Consider the following 27,264-nt stretch of genomic DNA (forward strand, 5'->3'; position numbering starts at 1 on the left):
TATGGAAGATTTGTACGGTAAAATTAAGAAACTTGATCTAGCAGACATTATGGAACACCACACCAATCACTAGAGAACACACATCATTTTTCCCCCCAAGTAGTCATAGGGCCCAGATTACATTTTAGGGTCTAAAGGAGAGCTTAACAAATTTCTAAGAATATCATACAGACCACATTCCTAACTATAACACAATATATTAGAAATCAATAACAGATAATTAAAATAAATATTCATTGAGGGGGTAAAAGGAGTAATCACAAAGGAAATTTTAAAATACTTGTAACTGAAAAATAATGTAAAAAGTAAAATAGTACGTAGAGGGGAACTTAATGCCTTATAAATGGAGACAAAGAAATGAGAATAGAACTAAGGTTGAAAATTAAGACCTTTGAATTAGCCTACTGTATAGCACAGGGAACTATATCCCATCTTTTGGGATAGAACGTGATGGAAGATAGTATGAGAAAAAGAATGTACATATATATACATGTACATGTATGACTGGGTCACTATGCTGTGCAGCAGAAACTGACACAGCACTATAAATCAACTATGCTCTAATAAAAATAAAATAAAATTTTAAAAAGACCTTTGATGGAGTTCCCATTGTGGCTTAGTGTGTTAAGAACATGACTAGTATCCATGAAGATGTGGGTTTGATCCCTAGTCTTGCTCAGTGGGTTAAAGTATCCAGCATTGCCACAAGCTGCAGCATAGGTTGCAGAAGTGGCTTGGATCTGTTGTTGCTCTGACTGTGGCTGTGGCATAGGCTGGTGGTTACAGTTCCTATTTGACCTTGAGAACCTCCTTATGCCACAGGTGAGGCCCTTAAAAAACAAAACAAAACAAAAAAACCCTTTAAATTAGAATAGGAAAAACCCAACGAAAGTAGAGGGAAAAGTGCTAAAAATATGATCAGATATGAAAAATCAAGGAAAAGACTGACATATCCAATTATATTAAAATTAAGGAATTTGGGAGTTCTCATTGTTGCCCAGCAGGTTAGGAACACAAGATAGGGTCTGTGAGGCCTCACTCAACGGGTTAAGGATCTATCAAGCTGTTGCTGGGATCTGGTATTGCTATGGCTGTGGTGTAGGCTTGCAGCTGCAACTCCAATTTGGCTCTTGACTTGGGAACTTCCATATGCCGCAGGTACAGCCCAAAGAGGAAAAAAAAATTAAGAAATTCTGGTGATCAAAAACTGCCTTAAAGTGAAAAAACCAACAACACGTTTGTAGCAGGTATTAGCAACAAAAAATCAGTATTCAGAATATAAAGGACTTCCTACCAATCATTAAGACAAAGTAAAGAATGGATAAAAGCAATAAATCAAGATTTTACAGATAAGGAGATGTGCATTTGCATACACGTGTGAAAATGCTCCACCTTATTAATAATCAACTAAAGAGGAGTTCCCATTATGGCACGGTGGAAAAAATCTGACTGTATCCATGAAGATGCAGGTTTCATCCCTGGCCTTGCTCAGTGGGTTAAGGATCCGGTGTTGTCATGAGCTGTGGTACAGGTTCCAGACGCCACTCAGATCTGGCATTGCTGTGGCTGATTTGACCCTTAGCCTGGGAACCTCCATATCCCATGGGTGTGGCCCTAAAAAATAAAAAGAAAAAAAATCAACTAAAGATAAATTAAATCCACAATAAATTTCCATTTGGCATCCAGAAGAATGGCAAACTTTTAACATATGACAATCCCACGTGTTGGTGAGGACGTTGAGTAAGGGGAGTTCACACACTCCTGGAGGCAGTGTACACTGAAACAATTTATTTTGGGGAATAGCTTGGTATTCCTTAAGAAATATGGACATGCATGTACCATAAAACCAGTCAATTCACTTGCTAGGCATTTTCTAAATTAACTGATGTACATATGCTGTACTGTACAAGATTGTCCACTGAAAGACTGTTGTTTTTGAGTAGACTTAACTTTTTTAGAGTAGTTTGAGTTTCACAAAAAAATTGAGCAGGAAGGAAGTATATAATTTCCATATGCTCCCTGATCCCATGCAAACACACACACAGCCTCCCCCCACTGTCAACATCCTGCACCACAGGGGTACATTTGTTTCAATTTATGAACTTTTATTAATTATATCATTATCACCAAAAGTGCAGTTTATAGCAGGTCTCACTTTTGGTGTACATTCTATGGGTTTTGAGAAATGCAGAGTGCAATGTAGCCATCTTTGTGGTATCATATAGAATAGTTTCATTGCCCTTCAAATTCCCTGTGCTTCACCTATTATCCATCCCTCCCCTGGCAAACACTGATCCTCTTGCTGTCTCCATAGTTTTTCCTTTTCCAGAATGTCAATTAATTGGGATCATATAGAATACCTCTTTTTTTAGATTGATTTCTTCCATTTAGTAATACACATTTAAGGTTCTCCTTGTCTTTTCATGGCACATGTCATTTCCTTTCAGCATTAAATAATATTCCACTGCCCTATATCACTTGTTGAAAAGACCATCTGTTCCATTGTATTGTTTCTGCTACTTTTAAAAATATCGGTTGACTGTATTTTTGTAGTTCTATTTCTGGGCTCTTTATTCTGTTCCATTGATCTGTTTGTCAATTCTTTTTACCCATAGCATACTGTCTTGATTACCGTAGATTTTGGATATCAATTTTCTGACTTTGATCTTCTACCTCAACATTCGAGTTGGCTATTCTGGATCTTTTGCTTCTTCATATGAACTTCAGAATCAGTATGTTTAGATGCATGAAATAACTTGCTAGAATTTTGATTGGGATTGCATTGAATCTAGATATCAAGTTAGGAGTTCCCCTGTGGCTCAGAGGTAACAAACCTGACTGGTGTCCACAAGGAAGTGGGACTGATCCCTGGCCTCTCTCAGTGTGTTAAGGATTTGACATTGCTGTGAGCTGTGGGGTAGGTCGCAGATGTGGCTTAGATCTGGCATTGCTGTGGCTGTGGCATAGGCTGGCAGCTACAGTTCCAATTTGACTCCTTGCCTGGGAACTTCCATATGCCATGGGTGCGGGCCTTAAATAAGAAAGAAAGAAAGAAAGAAAGAAAGAAAGAAAGAAAGAAATAAAGAAGAAGAGAAAGAAAGAAAGAAGAAGGAAAGGAAGGAGAAAGGAAAGAAGGAAGGAGGAAGGAAGTACGCGTAAGGAAGGAAGGAAGGAAGGGAAAGCAAAAAGAAAGAAATGACATACCGAACTGGAGCAAGAACGCACGGAAAGAAAGACACAAAATAAATACAGAAATAAAAAAGAAAGAAAGAAAGAAAGAAAGAAAGAAAGAAAGACAGACCAAGTTAGGAAGAACTAATAACGTTTACAATATTGTCTCCTTACCCGTGAACATGGAATATCTCTGTTTTACTTTTATTTCTTTCATCAGAATTTTGTAGTTTTCTTCTTTAGATTTTTGTACATATTTAGTTAGGCTTATATTTACATAATTCTTTCTTTCTTTTTGGTTGTTAATGCACATGGTAATGTGTTTTTAAATTTAAATTCCATTTTTTCATCGCTGGCTTAGGAAACCGAATTTTGTATCCTGCAACCTTACTATATTTGTTTATTAGTTCCAGGAGTTTTAGGGCAATTCATTTAGATTTTCTATGTAGATAATCATGTCATCTGCAAACAAAGATAATTTTATTTCTTCATTCCAAGTCTGTATACCTTTTCTCCCCTTTTCTTATTGCATTAACTAATATTTCCAAAACAAAGTGAAAAGGCAGTGGTGAGAAGAGTGATACTTGCTTTTTTTTCTGAGCTTAGTGAGAAATCTTCAAGTTTCTCATTATTAAGAAAATGTTAGATGTAGATTTTTTGTAGCTTTTTAAAATCAAGTTGAGGAAGTTGCCTTCTATTTCTAGTTTGCAGACAGTTTTTTTAAGAATGGATACCGGGTTTTGTCAAATGCTTTTTCTTCATCTATTTATATGATCTTGTGATTTTTCTTCTTTAGTCTGTTGATGTCATGAGTTACATTAATTAATTTTCTAATATTGAACCAGTCTTATATAGCTGGGATAAATCCCAACTTGGCGGTGGCGTAAAATTTTTTCACATATAGTTAGATTTGACTTGTTAATATTTTGTTGAGGATTTTTTTGCATCTATGTTCATGGGGTTTATTGGTCCATAGTTTTCTTTTCTTTTACTGTCTTTGTCTGGTATTGGTATTGAGCCAAATGCCAGTAATGCTGGCCTCATAGAATAAGTTAGGAAATAGTCCTTCTGTTTCTGTCTTCTATAAGAGATTGTAGATAACTGGTATAATTTCTCCCTTGATTGTTTGGTAGAATTCATCAACAACTCCATCTGGGCATGGTGTTTTCTGTTTTGGAAGGTTATAATAATTGATTCAATTTATTTAATAGATATAGGTTATCAAATTGTCTGTTTCTTTTTCTTTTTTTTTTTTTCTTTTTAGGTCTGCACGTGTAGCATATGGAAGTTCCCAGATTAGGGGTCAAATTAGAGCTGCAGCTGCTGGCATATACCACAGCCACAGCAATGCCAGATCCAAGCTTCATCTGTGACCTACACCAGAGCTTGTGGCCATGCTGGATCTTTAACCCACTGAATAAGGCCAGGGATCAAATCCACATCTTCAAGGATACTAGTTGAGTTCTTAACCTGCTGAGCCACAATGGGAACTCCAAAACTGTCTGTTTCTTCTTGTGTGAGTTTTAGGATATTGTGTTTTTCAAGGAACTGGTCCATTTCATCTAAGTTACTGAATTTGTAGGCACAGCGCTGTTTTAATTTTAAAAAAATACATCAACATTATAACAGATAAATTATGGGCTAATCATCTAATGAAATACTCTACAGCAGTAAAAATATATGAACCACAGAGTGGTTCTCAATGTTTTTTTCATTATCAACCCCCTAAGAAGTATTTTTAGACATTTTTTTCCCTAATGGTTCCTATAACATTTTAATACCATAGACAAACAGTATATTTATATACTGTATGTAATGTTTGCTTTATACATTAAAAGAGTAAGAATTTTCTGTACTCCAAAAACCAATTTTCACCCCATTAAGAATGCAAATTTCCTTCAACAAAATTGATGAATCCTAAAAACATAAATAATTCCCTTTATATTAGGTTCAAAATAAGCAACACTCAACCATATGTTGTTTAAAGATACGTACATATGTGATAAAATAAAAATATATAATTTTTCTTCAGCAATTGCCTCTGCAGGGTAAGCAGGCAGAGGGATGGGTGAGTCATGAACGAAATTTCAAGTTACTGATAACATTCTCTTTCTTGAGCTGTTGGTGTGGTACCTAAAAGTTTGTTGTTTTTTTTTAATTATTATTATTACTTAAAATGTACATATGTGCTGCATGCATTCTTTTACATGTATTCTTTTTGTTTGTTTGTTTGTTTAGGGCTGCACCCGCAGCATATGGAGGTTCCCAGGCTAGGGGTCAAATCGAAACTAGCGGTTGGCCTACACCACAGCCACAGCAACTTGGGGTCCAAGCCGCGTCTGCAGCCTACACCACAGCTCATGGCAACACTGGATCCTTAACCCACTGAGTGAGGCCAGGGATCGAACCTGCGTCCTCATGAATGCTAGTCAGATTCATTTCCCCTGAGCCACAGCAGGAACTCCTCTTTTGCATGTATTCTGTGTACCAAATAATTGCAACACAACATGGTAAGTGTAACCACAGAAATAAATTTAAGTAAAAGACGCAAAATTCAGGGACCGTTCAAAGAGAAAAGGGTATGCAGGAACAAAGTTATGAAGGATGCACAGGAGATTACCAGGTAAGAACAGAGAAGGGCGTTTAATGCAGAGGGCTCAGACACAAAATAGCTTGCATTTTGGAGGAACCGTATGACATTCAATATGCTTCTGGGCACTGAGTGTGGAGGAAAAAATGAGCTACTGATTCTTGATAAATGCAACAGGATTAAAACAATGAAAAGAGAAACATCATTTCTGTAAGTTTCTTCATGGGAAGTTTGATCTCATGCTTACAGCAGCATAAAGTGGTCTGAACTTTTCTTTTAAATAAAACTACCAGCCCCGCCTTAGAGCTTAGAGTTCTAATCCTTGACTAAACAAACTGAGAGCTCTGCGCTGCCATCTGCATCCACTCAGCCTTCCTCCCATTTGGCCCTGCAAAATTGTTCTTTCTCAAAGTTCAAGATTTTTAATCCCTCTGGGCAAGGCTTCACTAATTAAAGCCCAAACAACCTTAAAAGCAAATGAGCATTTGGGGCCACTGGGCACCATTCCATGGCTCTGGATCCATTGTTTTTGTTTCTTAATACTCAAAAAGACTACTTTGTTTAATTCTGAGCTTCCATAAGTGCCTTTTTCTCACTTTGAGTCTCTTTCCTCCCTTCTGCCTAGAGTTCAGCCCCTCACAATCAGTCTAACAAAATTCCTCCTAAAAGAAGCTCATCTTTTTTGAGGTCACCTGATTTGATTCTCTGTAAATACTCCCTACATATGCCAATCCCTCAGCTCAGCTGCCTCTTGTAGTTGCTTCACGAGTATAATTTCCAGGACAGAAAATGCAGATGCAAAGTGTATGCTAAGTACAAATGCAATGAACTCTTGATGAAAGAAAAGGGGATTTGGAAAGTAACCCTTGATGTTCAATATTGCAAGGAACTCATCATTCATGGGTGAAGCTTCTTTGCGCACCAGTTTCCACTGTCATACCTGGGAAACAAGACCAGACACAGCAGGAAAGAAAAAAAAAAAAGAGTCTGCTTTTATGCTGGCAAAATTGATAATGGGTCATCAGTAAAAATAAGCACTTGCTCAGTGGATTACTAGCAAAAAAAAAAAAAAGAGAGAGAAGTTAGACAACACATCCTGGATTGCCTGATCTCTTTAAGGGTTAAATACATTGCATTTTGATCATGCTTGTCTCCTTTCCCTCTATGACAAGGCTTAACTTTTTTGCCTTTGATGGATAGCATTTTCATTCAAAGATTTTTTTTTTCCACTGTTGTAAGTTAAATCATTTCTTAAAAGTAATTGAAATGCCCCCTGCTTACGAAATCAATATGAAAAAAGTATCCATCATGTGGATCTTTGTCTCCTTAAGAACATAAGCAGTGTGTGTTACACAAATCAACCAAGTTCAAAACAATGTAATAGTTTTGTCTCTCTTTTCTCCCATGATCAGATAAAATCGAAGCCTCCCTAATGAATGCTCTACCATTTTCTCCTTTTAGATCTAGGTATTAGCTGTGTCTTTGAAAGCAGTTCATAGGCCTCTGCTTAACAAAATGAACTCTTCCCTTCCTTGTTCAGAACATCCTTTAAGCAAAGTCTATTCTGGTGCATAGGAGGCTTCTGTGGTGTTAGTACCTTCTTCCCACCCCACACTTAGGGAAGCAGCAATCACTACTTGGGTGTATTACCTGATATCTATATCTATATCTATATCTATATCTATATCTATATCTATATCTATATCTATATCTATATCTATATCTATATGTGTGTACACACACACACACACACACATTGGTTTGTTTTACAGCCACGCCTGTGGCATATGGAAGGTCTCAGTCCAGAGGTTGAATCAGAGCTGCAGCTGAGGCCTAGGCCACAGCCACAGCAATGCCGGATTTTTTTTTTTTTTTTTAATTATGATTTGTATTTTTTCCATTATAGCTGGTTTACAATGTTCTGTCAATTTTCTACTGTACAGCAAGGTGAACCAGTCACACATACCTGTATACATTCACTTTTGTCACATTATCATGTTCTATCAGAAGTGACTAGATATAGTTCCTGGTGCTATACAGCAGGATCTCATTGCTAATCCATTCCTTAACCCACTGAGTGAGGCCAGGGATCGAACCTGCATGCTCACAGAGGCAATTTCAGATCCTTAACCTGCTGAGCCAACAACTGGAACTCCTACCTGGATGTATTAATGATCAATCAGCACAGGGAAAGTGGTGAGGACAAGGTTAACATCTGAACTTATTTAGAATGATGAACTGTAGTCACTTGCCTACCTTTTTGAATCTTGAAAATAATCAGAGTACCACCCCCAAATCAGCACAAGCTGAATTATCTTGTTTTAATGTTTAAATTAAAATGGTTCAAGCCTCCACCTCAGTGGGAAACCAGTAACCAGAGATTCCTGATCCATCCAATGTCCCTGGAGATTCTCAGAGGGCTTACATGTCTCTGAGTCACTTTCACTCTTGCTGTCTCCTTTTTTTTTTTTTTAATTTTTTAAATTGTTATTTCCCCAATACAATTTTTTTTTCTACTCTACAGTATGGTGATCCAGTTACACATACATGTATACACTCTTTTTTTCTCCCATTATCATGCCCCATCATAAGTGACTAGACATAGTTCCCAGTGCTACACAGCAGGATCTCATTGCTAATCCATTCCAAAAGCAATAGTTTACATCCATTAACCCCAAGCACCCAATCCAACCCCAAGCACCCAATCCATCCCGCTCCCTCTTCCTCCCCCTTGGCAACCACAAGTCTATTCTCCAAGTCCATGATTTTCTTTTCTGTGGAAAGTTTCATTGATGCTGTATATTAGATTCCAGATATAAGTGATATCATGTGGTATCTGTCTTTCTCTTTCTGACTTACTTCATTCAGTATGAGAGTCTCTATTTCCATCCATGTTGCTGCAAATGGCATTATTTTGTTCTTTTTTATGGCTGAGTAGTATTCCATTGTGTATATATACCACATCTTCCTAATCCAATCATCTTTTGGTGGACATTTGGGTTGTTTCCATGTCTTGGCTATTGTGAAGAGTGCTGCAATGAACATGTGGGTGCTTGTGTCTTTTTTAAGGAAAGTTTTGTCCGGATATATGCCCAAGAGTGGCATTGCTGGGTCATATGGTAGTTCTGTGTATAGTTTTCTAAGGTACCTCCACTGTGGTTGTACCAGCTTACATGTGGTTGTACCAGCTTATGTGTCTCCTTTCTTTGAATCCACATTTTCACAAGTATCTCCTCTCTTGCTGTTCGACTCTTCTTTCAGGATAACATAGAAGTTATCCTGAAAGAATAAAATATGGCGCCCCTTGTAGCTGGTTGACTTTGGGCAACTCCCTTATCCACTCTGTCTTAGTTTCCCCATCTGTAAAATGGGCTAATAGAACACCTCCTCAGAAGTTGTGGTTGGCATTAAGTAAGCAGAAAGCGCTAGGAAAAGTTCTGTGGGTTTTAGTTATTACTCTCCCTGCTCCTCATCTGCCCAAGGGACACAGACCACTTCCCTCTGCTTCCCTGAAGCAGCTTTTGCAAGGACAACCAATCAAGTGTCAGCAGTCACCGAGGTGAGTGTGCTTATGGTCTGATTTCCCAGGAATTGCCGTTCTCCCACCTGTCCTGCTGAGGGCAAGCTCACTGTCTCCTTGTTCTTCCCGTCTCTGCTCAAGCTGCTCTTCTTTGCTCCTCTCCTCTCCCTCTCCTTCTCCTTCCTTTATCCTGGCCCCTCAGTCCCTCCACTCAGGCTCCTCTGGACCCTCCAAACCTTCCCACTCATTTGCATAATGGTTCGGCATCATTCTTTGCCTGGATGCATCTTGCAAATCATCTCTCAGAAGTTTCAACATTTAGACCCTGAGACTTTCCATCATTTTCCTAAATAGCCCTTTCAAGAAAGGAAGCATGCCACATCCACAGGAGCAGAAGCGGCTACAGTAGTTGTGATTTTTAAAAGCCACTTTTTCTCTCCATCATACTGCTAATAAAAATAATAATGGGTGAAGGTGGCCAAAGGTACAAATTTCCGTCTATAAGATGAATATGTTCTGGGGATGTAATGCACAGTATGGTGACTATAATTAATATTTTTAATTTTAATATTATTATCTTTGAAAATTGCTAAGAGAGTGGTGGATCTTAAAACTACTCATCATAAGAAAAAAAAATTAACTGTGAGGTGATGGATGTTTAAACTTACTGTGATAACCATTTTCTAATATATCAAATCATCATGTTGCACAGATAAAATTAATACAATGCTATGTGTCAATTATTTCTCAATAAAACTGGGGAAAAGGGAGGAAATAACCAATACCTATAAATGTGTTTTGTAAACATCACAACTGCTTCGCATCTATTATTATCATGGCCCAAAGAAATATTACCTAAACTTTTTGTGTCTCAGTCTTCTCATCTGAAGAATGAAGAAAATCATAGCTTAGCGTTATTGTGAATATGAAATAATGTAATACAAGTATGGCCATTAAAACAGTGCCTGGAATTGAGCCAGAGCTATATTAATGTGTTATCCTTAATATTTTCATCTGACAGATAGTGAAATGGAAGCTGCATGTTGTTGGATCCCTTGCTCATGATTATGGAGGGAAAGGCTGCCTCCTTCGAATCTCATCTTCTAGACAAGAGTTTGGTTAAAGGAAATGATGTCTGGCACCAAAATTTTGCCTAACAGGTAAGTGTCAGTATTTCCCATCATGGCTCAGTGGAAACAAAGCTGACTAGCATCCATGAAGACACAGGTTCGGTCCCTGGCCTTGCTCAGTGGGTTAAGGATCTGGCATTGCTATGAGCTGTGGTGTAAGTCACAGATGTGGCTTGAATCCCGCATTGTTGTGGCTGTGGCTTAGGCCTGCAGGTACAGCTCGGATTCGACCCCTAGCCTGGAAACCTCCATATGTCATGGATACGGCCTTAAAAAGACAAAAGACAAAAAACAAAACAAAACAAAACAAACAAAACAAAAAAAAGGGAAAGTGTTGGCAGGTCAGTAGATGGCAGTGATTAAGAGAAATTGAAGGTGATGTTTCTGAATAATTATATAATCCTTGAATAATCAAGGATTTCTGCAAGAGTGTTCAAAGGAGCTTGCTTAGAAAGTGTCATTGAGGAGCTGTGATAATAAGCCAGACCTATAAGAAGTAACTGAATTAAAAACATACTTTGAGTTAGCCATTTAACAAGTCACTTGAGTGCTTACCCTTTACTGGGAACTACCTGAAGGACTCAAGTTATACATAACTTGAATCAAAGGCTAGACTCAGTATTAGGGATTAAACCCACATGTGCAGTTTCTGAGTTGAGGGATCTGAATGGAGGATTCAACCAATTAAAAAAAAAATGAATTAGGAGTTCCCACTGTGGCTCAGTGGTTAGCAAACCCAACTAGCATCCATGAGGATGCAGGTTCGATCCCTGTCCTCGCTCAGTGGGTTAAGGATCCGGTGTTGCTGTGAGCTGTGGTGTAGGTCGCTCAGATGGCTCTGATCCCACGTTGCTGTGGCTGTGTCGTAGGCCAGCAGCTAAGCTCTGTTTCAACCCCTAGCCTGGGAATCTAAGATTTAGATATGATCATTTAGACATTTGGAAATGTTATATAAAACTTAGAGGGCTTCTCTTTAAAAATATGAAGTAGTTAGCCCACATTTTAAGGATGGAAACTGCCAGTAAAAGCTAAGTATGCACTGCTTTTCTGGAAAATGGCCTCCCATTCTCCACATTAAATCCACAGTCCCCACCATGCTTTGCTTTGTTATTTTACCAGGCTGGACTCTGCCAACATTTCATTTATGCTCCACACCCTTATTGTGGCTGACCTAAGTACATATCCTACAATTATGCGAGTGAAATTACATAATTAACAAGTCCTCCCTTTACATGATTCAGTGGAAACTTCGGGAGAGCCTACTGAGTTGTGGTGATACAATAACAAAATGCACAAAATTCCTTCCACACCAGAATCTTTAACAGCTGCTTCAGAATCGCCTTGCTCACAATGTCAAGCGACCTGAATTGAGGGACCCTCCACGAGTGCTCAGGTCACTTCCTCTGATAGCTCTAAGGAGGTTCTGAAACTTTTCTAAACAAGTCCACGACACAGGTTTGGACAGAGCTAAGGAGTCTGTGGTCCGACTCATGACAGGCCTGCTTAAGACATTTTCCAGAGTGTATTTCCTTGACTCGCTGCCCCGAGATGCTAACCAGCCTCCCCCTTGCCAATTCCCACGGCTTCAATTCATCCTGGATTCAACTGACAGAATAATCTGCCTCAAACATCGATCTTATTACAGCCTCACCTGCTCAAGACCCTACAGAGCCTCCCTATGGCTGCCTGCATCCAATCCACCCCTTGCAGTCCAGCACTCAAGGCCCTCGTCAATTATGCTGTCCCTGGTGGAACATGTCCATCCTTATCTCACGTTTCTCCTTGACATGTCCCCTCTGCTCCAGATAAACCAGCCTGCGAGTTGTTTGTACTTCTGGCTTCCACTCATGTTTTACCTGCCAGACGCCATCCCTGAATTTCCCCTCAATCTAATCACACTTTTAGTTTTCTGTGTTCCTTCATCATGTTCATATTTAATTAGGATTCTGTTCCTGAAATTAGCTCAATTTTCATACTTTACCCACGAAAGCGTATCCATGCCTCATCTCATTTTTCCATTTTATTTGCGGAGAAACTCTGTGCTAACATGCACCATTCCCCGCTCTTGTGCTCATTTCAGACATGACTAGTCCACCAGGGCACATTTTCCCTCCGAGCTGTTCACAGCTTCTGTATCTTTCTCCACATTAAGCTCCCATTTATCACCCCATGTTAATTGGAGTTGGAGATGACCTGAAACCTATTTGCTGTCCGTATTCCAGACTGGAATATCATCACAGTTCTTGATGGTGGAAATGGGAAGCCTCAGTAAGAGCACAGGGGCAAAGAGGAAAGACTCTGAGTGATGAGTAGGTCAGGGTCAATGGAGTCGTGTTCTCAAAATGGGTGGCTCTTCCCCACCAACACACTTCTGAGGCTTCACAGACTCTCCTCGCAGGGATCAAATTGCCGCAGCAGGTGTGGTCCCTGGGAAAGAGAAATAGCATTCTTTCTCCACAAATTGGAGAAAATCTTCACTGCATCTCATCTGCTCTAAGTTGCATGATCATCCTTGATCCAACCCACTTTTGGGGTACCTTTGGGGGTGTGTGGAAGGAGTGGTATGAAATGACATCATTAGTCAGGTCTGAGTCTCATGCTCCACCCTAAACACTGGCATGATCTTGCAAAGGAAAGTTGAGGGTGACAGAAATCTTGAAGGGTGCTGGATATTAATTACCTAAGAAATGTTGTGTTCATGTCCCACATAAGAGACCTCAGTCTGGGTTCTGGGACTAAATGAGTGAACAAAACAGAGTTTCAACTGGAGCTTATTCTCTAGTTGGGAGATATAAATAAATGCAATTATAATAAATAGGGTGGAGGTAATTGATGCATAAAAATATAAAGCAACCTCAGAGACTTCACATTGGCGAGAATGTGAGTGCCTACCTGATATGTAGTCCTGATCTGCCACTAACTTGGACAAGTCACCTGCTTGCACCAGGTTCCAGTGTCCTTATTTGGTAAATGAGGGAGTTTCAATTTAGAAGGTTTGAAGATCCCTATTAACCCTAAGATGCTACAAACCTAGAAATAAAATGAATGCTAGGAAAAAAATATAAAGCAAGATAAGCAATATGGTAAGGGCTGGGATGGAAGGGGAGAGAGATGTGTGACCATGGCTACAATTTTACACAGAATGGTTGGAGAGGGGACCTCTTTTGAGTGACCCTTGAAACGAGGGAGCAAACTAGACAGAGACACCTGGAGGAAGAGGGTCCCACACAGAGGGAGCAGCAAGAGCCGATGCACTGAGGTGGGAGGATACCTGATGAGCCTGAGGACCAGCATGGAGGTCCATGTGGCTGGAAAGAAGGAACAAGCAGGAGAGAGGTAAGCAAGGAGGTTAATGGTGGGAAGTGGGAAAGGGAACTGATACTGGGAGGTCATTAAGGCCATTGTGAGAACCTTGGCTTTTGCTGTGAGTGAGATGGGAAGCCTTTGGAGAGGGTTGCTATAACCTAACCTATAACCTTCTTTTATAGCTTAAAAGAAGTATTTTCATTTCTCGGTGCAGCCAGGGTCGGGGTTGGGGGAAGGGTGAAGTGGGGGAGGGGTGACCAGCTGGACGCATACAACAATTTTTAGGCAGAAAGCTGGGGTTCCTTGTGCCAAGGTGGTATGGATAGGGATGGTAAGAATGAAAGGTTGGATCTGGGAAAGCAGAATAGGTGATAGGAGCTGACAGAGTGGATGTGAGGAAGTGGATGGACAGAGAGGATGCAAGATTTGGGGCCTGAGCAAAGGATAGGATGAAGTTTCTATAGAGAAGATTGAGGGAAGAGGAAGGGTTAGGATGGAGTGAATTTGCCTATTTTGGGTGTAGAGAGATATCAAGTCAATTATTGGTACACAGACTTAGGTTAAAGAGCAGAGAATGTGGGCAGAGATTTAAGCTTTGGGGTCTTGGCATCAGGAAGATATTTAAAGCTGTGGGAAGAAAGACAAAAACCATGGAGTTTTTAATCACCAGCTGAGAGAATACACCCCGAGTCTGAGTCCTGAAGCTTCCCCATAGCAGGAACTGGGGCAAAAATCTCCATCATCAGCATCTCTGAGGTCTAACAGCTCCCATTCCCAAGACTACACAACTAGAATCATTTTTACTTTTTGTTTGACTTTTTGCTGAACTCTTTTCCTATTTGAATAAAACTTTTCTATATCATTTTATACTGTATGACTGTTTTCCATGCTTAGCCCCCTAAATATTGCCACATCGGGAAGGTCAGCCTAAATTGAACTGCCAAGGCAAATGCTGAGATAGCCAAGAACAGAACTTTGGTTTATCTTGGAAGGTTGGACTTCCAGGCCTTGGCTTTCAAGACCAGACTGACCTGCACACAAGCAGAGAAAGCTAAGGGAACAGGACGGACGATGCCCTAGAGGGTCGCTTGGGTCAGGGGCCCCTAGGAATCTGGGTCCGCATCCTGGTGACTGGTACCCAGGAGGGCAAAGAAGTTCCTCCATCCCCATTGGCCAGTCTGATTAATCTGGCGCCTAATCAGGCCCCTTTGAAGAGGAGGAGGAGGGATAAAAGAGCAGCACACCTGTTTTCACTTGACTCCAATCCTGAAATAATTCTGTGGCTCCTACAAGATTTGGAACAAATTAAATTTGAAAGGGCAGAGAGGGCAGCTTTGAATAATTGGCTCTGTCAAGAGATGTGAGTTTTCACTCCAGGAAATGGCTTAACGGAGAGACTGCATCCCCCAGCCGTGGTGGCTGTGGAGGCTGCTAGGACATGACCATGACTTGGGCTTTGTGTGGTGGATGCACTTGCCCTATAATCCCTGGTGTCGAGCCTTTGCTGTCTGGATGTCGATGATGTCAGAGAAAGGTTATAGTAGTAATGACATGAAAGGCAGTTGTCAAGAAGGGAAGACAGTCTACATTGTTTAGGGAATCTCTGTTTTAAGTAAAGACACCTTCTGTCATGCAGGGTGTCCATGAGAGACAGAAATCTGCTCAACCCAACACAAGAAGGTTATTATTGAGGAGGATCCATAGAATTATCTGGTTTATTCTTTCTTTTAACAAATGAAGAGACTGCAAGAGTTACTATTATAGGTAAAACTGGAATATCTGAAGTCAGGGTTCCAGACTGGTCCAACTATATTTATTTTTCAAGTGGTCCCCGGTATCATTGATGAGAAGGGTGGTCAGGGGAGTCCCAGTCCTCCATCTGCCTCCAAACCAACCTGTACCTTATTCAGGATGTTGGGAAGGAGGAGGCAGGAGTAGGACAGGAGGAAATTCTTCCCTCTGGACTAAAGGCAATGATGAGAAAGAGAAGAATTTCTACACCAGGTTCTGGGTGGTCTCTCCCCTCTTCCACGCCCCACCCTTTTATCAACCCTTTTCAGAGCATCCCCAGGTGCCAAGCAGTGGGCTGCTGGGATGGAAATTGACAGGCGAGCCTTTCTCATACTTAAAGGTCTGTCACTTCGATCTTCGTTACAGACACAGCCAGATGTGACGAGCCTGGCAACCTGCCCCCTTGATCTGTTGCCAACAAGGGGTTTGACAAAGAAGTTGAGCCATATGAGGTCACTGCCTCTTATGGTCTCCGTCATTAATACCTCCTTGGCAGCCAGCAGAATTTTCCTGTCTGGGACCTAGGGCAGCTGATTAAGCACTCCTGCTAGCCCAGGGTCTGGTCCTGGCTGATTTTCAGGCCTCCCTTTATCCCCTCCACAGACAGAGAATCTAGAAGACCTGATTGCAAGGCCACTTTGACCTCTGCTTCTGGATCCTTGCAGACTGAAACATTTCCATCAGGCCAAAGCTCAGAGCCCTCTCTAATGAGGATTTGTCAAGACCTTCTGTTTGATAAGGGGTGGTTTCTGTCACAGTGTCAATTTTCCTTCTCACTGACATTCCTGTGGTCTTTGATAATGCAGATCACACACACATAGGTGTGTCTTTCATGCTCCAGAGTCTTATGGGCAGCGGTCCGCTAAGCCATCATTAATATGCACCTCAGTGCAGCTGGTGGGGAAAGCGAGAGAAATAAAGGACCCAAGCTTCCCTTTTATGTGAGCTCAAGAAACCCACCATACACATGTGTTAAAATGGAGCTAGGTCTCCAGGGAAAGAGAGCCACAGAACAATTATAGTCACTTGTGTCAATGGCATTTCAAAATTAGAACTATTTGCTGTCTTCTGAAGCATAAAGTATTGTCCTTAAACATTACCTAGTCCTGTACTTTCTCTTCTCATCAGTCACTCTATTGGTGAGAGTTTTTTGGTTGTGAACAATAGAGGCCAATTCTGAAAATCTTAAGTGAAGAAAAAAATTTTTTTTGGAGGCTGAAGTTTAGCTTTAGAAATAGATCAGAAACCGTTGGAGTCTAGGTACAGGCAGAATTAACTTTTTTTTTTTTTTCCGGTCTTTATAGGGCTACACCCATGGCATATGGAGGTTCCCAGGCTAGGGGTCGAATCGGAGCTGCAGCCACTGGCCTACGTCACCAACACAGCAAGGCCAGACGTGAGCCGCATTTGCGACCTACACCACAGCTCATGGCAAGAGCGGATCCTTAACCCACTGAGCGAGGTCAGGGATCAAATCTGCGTCTTCATGGATACTAGCCACGTTCGTCTCCACTGCATCACAATGGGAACTCCTAGAACTATTTAACCAGCCATGGTTAAGTGCTGCTTTTGGAATAAATGTCTTCCACCAATTTTCCCATCCTTGAGTTTTCACACAAGGAGAGAGAGGCCAAACGGCCCAGCTCAGGTGATGTGGTTACCCTTTGGGTGTCAAGGGCTGGTACATAGGATGGATAGGAGCAGTGATTCTTCAGAGGATACTGGTGATGCTATTCACTAGAGAGTCTGTTTCTGGACAGCCCTATAAGTCCACACTTGTGCTAGAGTCCTATTCATTCCATTTCCTTCTTAAGTCTGTATCTTTCTGTTGAGCCCCATTGCCTCTGTTGTGATAAGGTCTACCTCAACAGGGTCGCTGTAAGGAGCACAAGAAATATCATAAGAGATAAAACAAATGAACAAATAAAAATTTATGGAATTCCAGAGTTCCCGTCGTGGCGCAGTGGTTAACGAATCCGACTAGAGGTTTCGGGTTTGGTCCCTGCCCTTGCTCAGTGGGTTAACGATCCGGCGTTGCCGTGAGCTGTGGTGTAGGTTGCAGACGAGGCTCGGATCCCGCGTTGCTGTGGCTCTGGCGTAGGCCGGTGGCTACAGCTCCGATTCAACCCCTAGCCTGGGAACCTCCATATGCCGCGGGAGCAGCCCAAGAAATAGCAACAACAACAACAACAACAACAACAACAAAAAGACAAAAGACAAAAAAAAAATTATGGAATTCCCATCGTGGTCTAGTGGAAACAAATCTGACTAGCATCCATGATGACACAGGTTTGACGTGGGGTTGTCTTGAGCTCTGCTGTAGGTTGCAGATGCAGCTCAGATCTGGCATTGCTGTGGCTGTGGTGTAGGCCAGTGGCTACAGCTCCAATTTGACCCCTAGCCTAGGAACTTCCATATGCCACAGGTGTGTCCCTAAAAAGATTAAAATATATATATATATTTCAATCATATGAAATTGCTTAGCATAAGGTCCAGCATTTAGCTCAAGGATATTATTAATTGCTTATGAATTTTAATAGACTTTCTCAGTTATCCCTGCCCCCCATCTTCCCTTACCCCCAACCAGAATGAAGTTTCTGAAAACAAATCTAATTATGCCATGCTCCTCCCTCCAAATCCCAGTGGCTCTCACTGCCTACAGAGTAGTTTCAAGTTGTTAGCCTGATAGAAGGCTGAATATTCACTCCTCTATTCAGTAGTGTTATGGTAAGTGTCTAATAACCAATGCTCTGGGGGTGGAGGAGCAGGAAATGTATGCATACAAATACATACAATCATTTATTATAAATTGTACTGCTATAATAGATATGTAGCATACTCTTTACAAGTACTAATAATGGAAAACTACTCAAAAGTGTGAATACCAGAAGATGAAGATCAGGTGGGGCCCAGGTGGAATCTGGTGATCACAGCCTTTAACAGATCAAAGCTGCCTTCATTTTTCTTGTCTTGGGATCACTGTAGGAGAAGATGAGATTCTTCAAGTTGCTTCAGATTTGGTCTTCATAAATTAAAGTTCCTGCTATGAATGACTTAGAAACCTTGATGCTATGACATAAAAATATTAGACGCTAGAAATTCAGATATGAAAGAGTTTTCAGAAGATGCAGCTGAAACTTTCTCCTTGGCCTCTGGAAACACATACATTGTCACAATTTCTTTGCTGCCTGTTGAATATTCACAACAAAAACATTTTTTTCCAGAGCTGAAGTGAAATTAATCTTTGCTGGGTAATCTTATATCTAATTTCCCAATCTTTCCTCAATTTAAAGCAAGTGCATATTCCACAGAAGTAAACACAGCTCAGGGGCCCAATTTTCTCTGTGGAAAGTTGGCAGAACTGACATCATTTTCCTCTTGTGTTCTATGGGTATTTCCTCCTGGTGAGACCTGGTGCCAACTCCTTTGGTCCTACCCATGACAACACTTGGACACCATGTCTGGTCTTATTGCCTCAGAAAAGGCTCAAGTTGGACTATGATCATTTTTCTGGTGTTCTCCCTTTAATCACTAGACTTTCTCCTCCTCCTCTTCCTCCTCCTCCTCCTCTTCTTCTTCCTCTTTTTCCTCTCCTCCTCCTTTTTCTTCTTCTTTTTTCTTTTTAGGGCTGTGCCTACAACATATGGACGTTCCCAGGCTACAGGTCAGCCTATGCCACAGTCACAGCAACTTGGGATCAGAGCTGAGTCTGCAACCTACACCACAGCTCGTGGCAACACTGGATCCTTAACCCACTGAGTGAGGCCAGGGATCAAACATGTGTCCTCATGGATACTAGTTGGGTTTTTAACCCACTGAGCCACAATATCTTCTTCTTGCTTCCTTTAATTCAATACAGAGCTGGAGACAATGTATGACTTAGATTAATTGACAACATGCAGGGATAGGACAGCTCTAGAGGTTCTGGAAAGCTGCCCCATTTCAAACCGTACCTCAGGTCCTGCTCATCTCTCCCCTCCTATGGGACCAGTCATGAATCTCAGGCAAGAAAATTCAAGACCTTCAGTGCTTAGAGGAAAACACTGAGTTGGACTGTAGGCTCTGGGCATGCACTTCCATTTTATGTTATTATTTTATTTTGCTTCTGAAGGCTGATCTGAGATTTTCCTACCACCTGTGGCAAGCATCACTCTTCTTTGGATGTCATCATGGCTTTATTTTAATAAGCACTTACTAAGCACTCTCTGTGTGTCAGCAGGTGTGAAAGGCATTGAAGACTTGAAGAAGTCATGTTTTAGTGGGACAGACACTTGATGCTAAGGCTATGATAAGTGGTGATGCCAGTGGAAGGCTAATAGGAGACTTCACAGAGGAGATGACAAATGTGGCTTTAAAGAGAATATTTCACCAAAATGAGAAGGGGGTTGACAGGATCCCCACCACCTCCAGCGTATCCAAAAACATAGAGATGTGGACCCCAGGGGCATTTGGGGGCAAAGCTAAGAAGTGAGGCTGCTTTTGCTGTCCAACAGGAAAGGGCTTACAGCACCCTCTTGGCTGAGTGGCCCTACGTCCATCCTCCTACTCCATCAGAAAGCCACTAAATTATGCTATAGAGCCCAGGAGTCCCCCAGAACAGAAGTTAAGGACAACTACTGGGCGCAGTGGGATGCTTTGGAGTTTTTTGTATAGGAAAATGAAATTATCGTGTGTGTATGTGTGCATGTGTGCGTGTGTGTGTGTGAGAGAGAGAGAGAGGAAGAGAAGCAGAGAAGTAACCAGCATTAGCATGAAGATGGATTTAAGAATAAAACCAGTTAGAAGGCAGTATTAGAATTCTCTAGAGAAATAGAACCTACGGACCTATATCTATATCTATCTTTATTTATATCTATATATATTATGTATAATAATCATCATCATCTATAACTGAGATTTATTATAGGACTTGGCTCAAATGGAGGCTGAGAAGTCCCATGATGTGCCATTTGCAAGGTGGAGAACCAGGAAAGTTAGTGGTGTAATTCAGTGCACATCCAAAAACCTGAGAACCAGGAGCGCCAATGCCTGAGGGCAGAAGATGCCTGTCCCAGGCAAGCAGAGAGAGAGAGTTGTCTTTTCTCTGCCTTTTCATTCTACTTGGGACCTTGATGAATCAGATGGTGTCACTGGCATGGGTGAAGGAGATCTTTTCTCAGACTACCTATCCAAAGGCTAATCTCTTTCAGAAACTCCCTCACAAACACACCCAGAAATAATGTTTTACCAGGTAGCTGGGCACCCCTTAGCTCAATCAAATGCACACATAAAATGACCCATCACAGAGGCTATTGTGCTAATCTGGGCAAGGCTCATGGGGGTCAGAGTCTCTGTTCAGAATCTCATCTGCCTCCCCACCTGAACCTGGGATCCTCCCTGTAACCTCGCCCTTATGTCCCTGCCCAGACCTTCTTGAAGACTCTGTGTGACCAGGGTTCAGGACCTCCTGTCAGCTTGCTCCACCGTTGAATTTTATTTCTGTGAAGGGAATAATGGCTGGGGGCAGCTCACATCTGTTGTTTTTCTCACTTCTTGGGTTGAGGAACAAATGTAAATCCTCTTTCAATGACAGTCTTTGCATGTTTCCCTGTTTTCTCAACTCAACATTTGTGAGGTTGTCAGCATATGCCAGGCTCTGTGCTATGTGGTGGGGTTGTAAAATGAGTAAGCCCTCACTCTTGAAGAAAACACAGCCTTTGGGTATAAGAAGTCAGGCTCTTAAGAACAGCGTTGCCGCATACCCATGAGGACTTCTGATTAAGGAGTAAGAAATTCAGCCTGATTCTGGTGGAGATTGGGAGGTGGGAGAAACCCAAGGGAGATTCCATTTACTGGTTGCTGAACAAATGAGTCAAATTTAATTTTATGAACAGAAAGGGGAGAATGGAAAAGATGATAAAGGGAGCAAGGCAGCAGGGGCAAAAGGAAGGCATGCATGTGCACAGGGGGGCGGGAAACCCATCTGCAGCTCCTCGGCCCCTTCTTTCCACCACTCAGTCTGTGATATGGATGAGGGTACAGCAGTTCAGTGTATCCTCTGGAGCCAGGTGGCTGGGGTTCATAACCTGACTGTTCCATGTATTAGGCTGTTCCATCTTGGGAGGGTGCCTAAACTTTCTCTGGCTTAGTTTCCTCACCCATAATATGATATTATTGTTGACTTTATAAGGTTGTTGTAAAAATCAAACAAGTCAATCCACATAGAGCAATGAAAACAGTGCCTGCCACACAGCGAGGGCTCTGCAAATGTTCTCTTGCAATCTGGCATGCTTTGAACGTGCAACAGTTATGAACAGCAGGGTGTAGATTGTATTGGAATTTAAGAAACAGGTTCTCCTGGAGGTGGGGGCTGGTTGGATGCCGACGAGGAGAAAGAGAGAACTAATATTCATCCTGGCAACCATCTCCCTCCCAAGAGGGTTATGACTTCAGTGCAATCTGGTGTCCATTATTGTGGTGGGTCAAGAGGTCGGCTCAGCCCGGATGAGCTGTCCTGCAATCCTGGTTTCTCAGGGCCTTTTCCAAAGGTGACTTAGGACAGCTCAGGGGCAAACTCTTCCTCTGATGGCAGTTGGAGTTCCTGGCACAGGGAGCCTGGATTCCAGGAGAAGCCATGGAGAACCAGAGCCTCTGGGGTTGGCATGTCTTTGAAGCTAAAACCTCTGGCATCTGGCATGCACTTAGGAGGAGGCCAGAGGCCACTGGGCTGAGCAAGGTCATTGCTATCCCAAGCATGAGGACAGCATGACCTTCTGGCCTTGATCACTTGGTCATGAATCTCAGGAATCAAGCAAGGCCTAAATGATTTTCACTGGGATATGGAAGAGTGAGCACTGAAACTGGAACCTGGAGCCCCTGGCAAGTGTGATCTGAACTGGTCATTTTAACTCTCTGAGTCTGAGTCTCCCTTTTCTCACCTATAAAGTAGCTAACCAGTTAACCTAGCCCCTCCCCCAAAGTGCTGTCTACCCCAGGGTGACTATGAGGATTCAAGGAAATGATGGGAATGAAAGTCCTTGTTAAGATGGGAGAGAGTGCAGTTCCTGAATGTGCTCCTGCCTCCTCTCCTTTACCCGTGACTTTCCCATGTCATCACCTGTTAATCTCCATACACTTAAGTGTTCTCTCTTCCTTCCTCTCTTCTTACCATCCTTTCCTTCTTTCCTTCAGTCTTTGAACCTCAGATTAGTTATTGCTTCCTCAGAGAAGACTTCTCTCTTCCTAGGACTGAGCTGGGTGATGTTTCTGGGTCCTTCCACAAAAAGCCTCCCATCCTTTTATTATCGTAATACTTTTTACACTCCGTAGCAATTGCCTTTTAATTCACTATCTCAATGACAAGATTATATTAGCTCCTCAAGGGTGGGACTTCATCATAATTACGGTAATAATCCTGAATGAGAACAGTTTGGGAATGCATATGTGAATGAATGAATGAATGAATGAATGAATGAGTAAGCGAATGACTAAATTATTTAGCAAATGGGGAGTTCCCAGGTGTGGCTCAGGGGAAACTAATCCAACTAGTACCCATGAGGATGTGGGTTTGATCCCTGGCCTCACTCAGTGGGTTAAGGATCAACAGCGTTGCCCATGAGTTGTGGTGTAGGTTGCAGATGTGAGTTAGATCCCACATTGCTGTGGCTGTGGCTGTGATGTAGGCCGGTGGCTTTAGCTCCAGCTGACCCCTAGCCTGGGAACTTCCATATGCCAAGGGTGTCCTAAAAAGCAAAATAAATAAATAGATAATTATGCAAATGTAAATAGTTTATCATAATGTTGTTCAGTTGACATTTAGGGTATGGCTCCCTTGCTCCAGATTCTGTGTTAGAGACAGGGAATACAAATATGATCAGACAAAAATCTTCCTTCCCTTCCCCCCAGAGTAGAGCAGAAAAGTCTGGTACATAGGTGGGTGGTTACCACAGCCTGCAGCTCAATGGACCACATGTGAAGTACAGGGCAGATGCTGTGAGCCTTGGAGAGGTTCTGTGAGGCAGGACTGATGCAAAGATCTGACCTATTGGCACTGCCTTAACCATAAAGTGATTTTAAGCAGCTGGGACAATATTAACATACGTCAAGATGAAAATGCCTCTTGTTCAACACTCCCAACTTTTCCCTCCCCCACAATAGAAGTTTTTCTATTCCTGCTCCTCCTCCTAATTTGGGCTCCAGGAAAAATGATGACGATCTATTTTAGAAAGAATGCATCCTCCCATAGACCTGTTTTCAATTACAAAAATCTTCTAGTTCAATCGTGCTTTCTCCATGACTCCAGTGAACTTCTTTATCCAATTTTTCTGAGTAAACAATTGGAGGTGGAATGAGCAGGTTCTGTATTGGGAGCCAGGGAACCTGTTCTCTAAGCCAAAAAATAATTAGCTCTGTGACCTTTGACAAGTCACTTAATATCCCAAGAAGATTTTTCATATTTAGGCAAGGCTTTTTGATTCTAGGTATGGTTATAAGACCCAAGTGTGAGGCCTACAGTCATATTTAAGGTCTCAGTTCCTAATCATTCCCATGCCCACTCACAGACATCCTGTATGAATCTTGGTAATTTTTTTTTTTATTCACAGTATCTTCTATAGTCATTGATTTTTTTTCTACCCCTAACTTTAGTTTAAGGTCTTGCTAAGTATCAATCCATCATTTTGTAGGCCCTCAGTTAAAGGAAAGAAATGAAGATTAAGAGTCCAAATTCACATATAAAAGATTGGCCTTGAAGAAGTGTAGGTGTGTGGGATTGACTTGAGAGCAAAGAGAAGCATTGTGTGTTGGCCCAATTGGCAAAAATTTCCTCCCTGACTCTCAGGAGAGCCCACATTCAGACAGTCTTAGTCCAGTCCTGGCCCAGAGGGGTAATATATTGAAAGAAAGGCAGTGAAGAAGAGAGAAAAGGAAAGACCAAAACAGGGAAAGAAGCTAGCTAGCAATTATTCCGGGGTCACAGTTTCATACTCCTTGAGTCAATAAGCCCTCACAGCTCCCCAGAAGTACCTTCCTTCTTCCTTATGCACTTGGCCTGTGGCCATGGAGCAGCTCTTGAGTGACAGGCAAGCTTTGAATTCGGGTCTTTTACCAGGGATTTTTGTGAGAAGTAAACGTGCAGCGTGACAAGCACCAGAAACCCTTCTCAACATTCTGGGATTGTGGGATTTTTTTCCCCAATTTTCTTTCAGGAAGGTGTCGAACTTTTGTTGACTCAAGTTCCGTCTTTTTTTCCTTTTGAAAAAGGCAGGTCTGTGATCCTAGCATGGGTAGAAATGTTGTCTATTTCTGTGTCATATTCAATCAGGTGTTCATCCTACTTACTTTTGTTTTTCATCAGACTTCTTGCTTTTCGTATACGAGATTTAACCTTATCCTAATCTGTGCTCCGTTCTCTTAAGCCAGACAGGTACATCTGATGAATTCTACCTGCATTTTCAGATTGGAGCTAAATTAGGCACTGAAATATGGTCACATACCTAAGAGCACCTGCATTTAGTCATCTTCCTGTTTTCAAATGCTAGCCTAAAGTCTTGGCTCTTATCTATATTTAAAACTGACATTGTTAAATGCATAAGCACATCTGAATTATTTATATTTAGGTTTATACAGTCTCCAGCTGCAACCGTATATTTCAATATCTTTAAATTCTGCGTTGCCATCTGGACCAGATTGCTGCTAAATCAAATCAGATAAACGTTACCTTTCCACTACCTCTGATTTATATCAACCATTCATTTCCAAAAGCACAGCCCTGTTAAATCCAATCTACTTTCAAAAAAGCTTATGAAATTAGCTCAGTTTTGAGGATTTGAGATTCGTTCTTTGCAGCTTCAGCTCTCAAAAGGCCATTTGGATAGATAGAAAAGCAGTGTGGAAGCAGCAGAGCTAGAAGCACTAGATTTCATTGATTATTGGGCGAATCTTCTGAGTCTGACTTCATCCAATTACTCAAGACTTTTCTCTAATCAAGTTATTGTGAGCCAGTTTATAGACCACAGAAATAGAATATGCAGGTTTTAAAGTGTTAGGATGTTCCCTATAATTTAATCTGGCATCTCTCTGAGATATAGGAGGGTTTTAGCCAAATACTTGAAAGGCGGATGGAGAGACTGAACTTTTAGAATTGTATTTTTGTAGTTTACTTTACACAAATACTTCTTTTCCTGGAGAGAAAAAGGTGAGGTTAGATAGCAAACAAATTAGTGTCAATCACTTTCTACTTTTCCTAATTAGAGTCCAGGTCTGAGATCCTCATTTATGGGTGAAAACAATAATGGCTTGTAAGTTTGTCAATAAACAAAATCAATGTACTTATACCTCAAGTAATGCATCAGAGTGTTTTATATAGAAAGAGAGAGAAAGGAATGAAAGGAGGAAGGGAGGAAGGAAGCAAGAACAAAATACAATAAAACATCGAGATAATCATGACATACAACATTGCACATTTATATACAATCACCTACAGATATTACCTTTCTCTTTCTTAAGTCATATAATTCCAAGTCTGAACTCATTTAGCAAGTCTAATGACTAGAACATGAAATATTTTCCAAATGGCTCCACTGAATATATCTGTAGTCCATCAGCGTTCAGTTGGGATGATGTCATAAGCAGTTACATTTTAATCCTTCCTGTATTTTCTAAAAGGGAAGGGGGGAGGTGGGAAGCCGGGAGAAAACAGCTTGTGTATGATATTCTTAGCCTGAATAAAGGAATCCAAATCCCAAATGTAAGAATGGAGAACCTGTTCTTTCTCAGTATGCCCTAATGCTAATTTTTCTTGCAGACGCACAAAAGGAATATGCCACTCTTTAATGGTAAATTACCATTCTTTGTAAATGTGCCATACGAAGGAAGCCATAAGTCATTATTATTGACCTATTATGATTCATTCTACTTTAGCCCGAATTAAATAAAAATGTGCACTTTAGAATAATACACTTTTAGTTCGAGTGTTCTTTTCCTCTTGTGCCTGCTAGCTTTTTCAGTCGCACAGCTTTGGGGGCAGACACTTGACTTGCAGGGCAGACACCTCCTCATAATTACCAGTTGTCCTTTGTTTCTGTCCCGAGCACAGGAGATGGTTTTTAATCTCTGACTTAATGGCCCCTCATTGCCATGGATGAAATTAAAACTTTCATCTAGACTAGAAGGGACGGTGAGTTCCCAAGTATGTTAGCTTTGTGCATAGTGCTGAACTGAGAAGGAAAAGCCAAGGAGAAAAATTCATTCAGCTAAATGGAACAGGGATACGTGCAGAGAATTTGGAAGAAATTTATTCTGGAAGGATAGATAAAACTTAGACTTCTTAGATGAAAGAAAAAACAAAAACACATCATAAATCTTTTAGAGAAAATAAGCTTTACATGGAGAGAGAGAAATATAAATTTGAAAGTAGGAAAGTAGAGAAAGGGATTTAAAAGTCTATTAAAAATATTCAAGAGTGGGGGTATCTCTGGGTGAGGGTAACACAGGTGGTTTTATTTTCATTTTCTTATCTCTATTGTCTCAATATTTGTACCTGATACATATTTCTAGTTTAATAAAGCATATATATTTTATTTTTTAATTTTTAAATTAAAAAAAAATTTTTTTTTTTTTTTAGGGCCACACCTGCAGCATCTGGAAGTTTCCAAGCTAGGAGTCAAATTGGAGCTGCAGCTGCTGGCCTACACCACAGCCGCAGCAATGCCAGATCTAAACTGCATCTGTGACCTACACTGCAGCTCACGGCAACGCCAGATCCTTAACCCACTGAG

Source organism: Phacochoerus africanus, chromosome 4 (assembly GCF_016906955.1).
Source record: "Phacochoerus africanus isolate WHEZ1 chromosome 4, ROS_Pafr_v1, whole genome shotgun sequence".
NCBI lineage: Eukaryota > Metazoa > Chordata > Mammalia > Artiodactyla > Suidae > Phacochoerus > Phacochoerus africanus.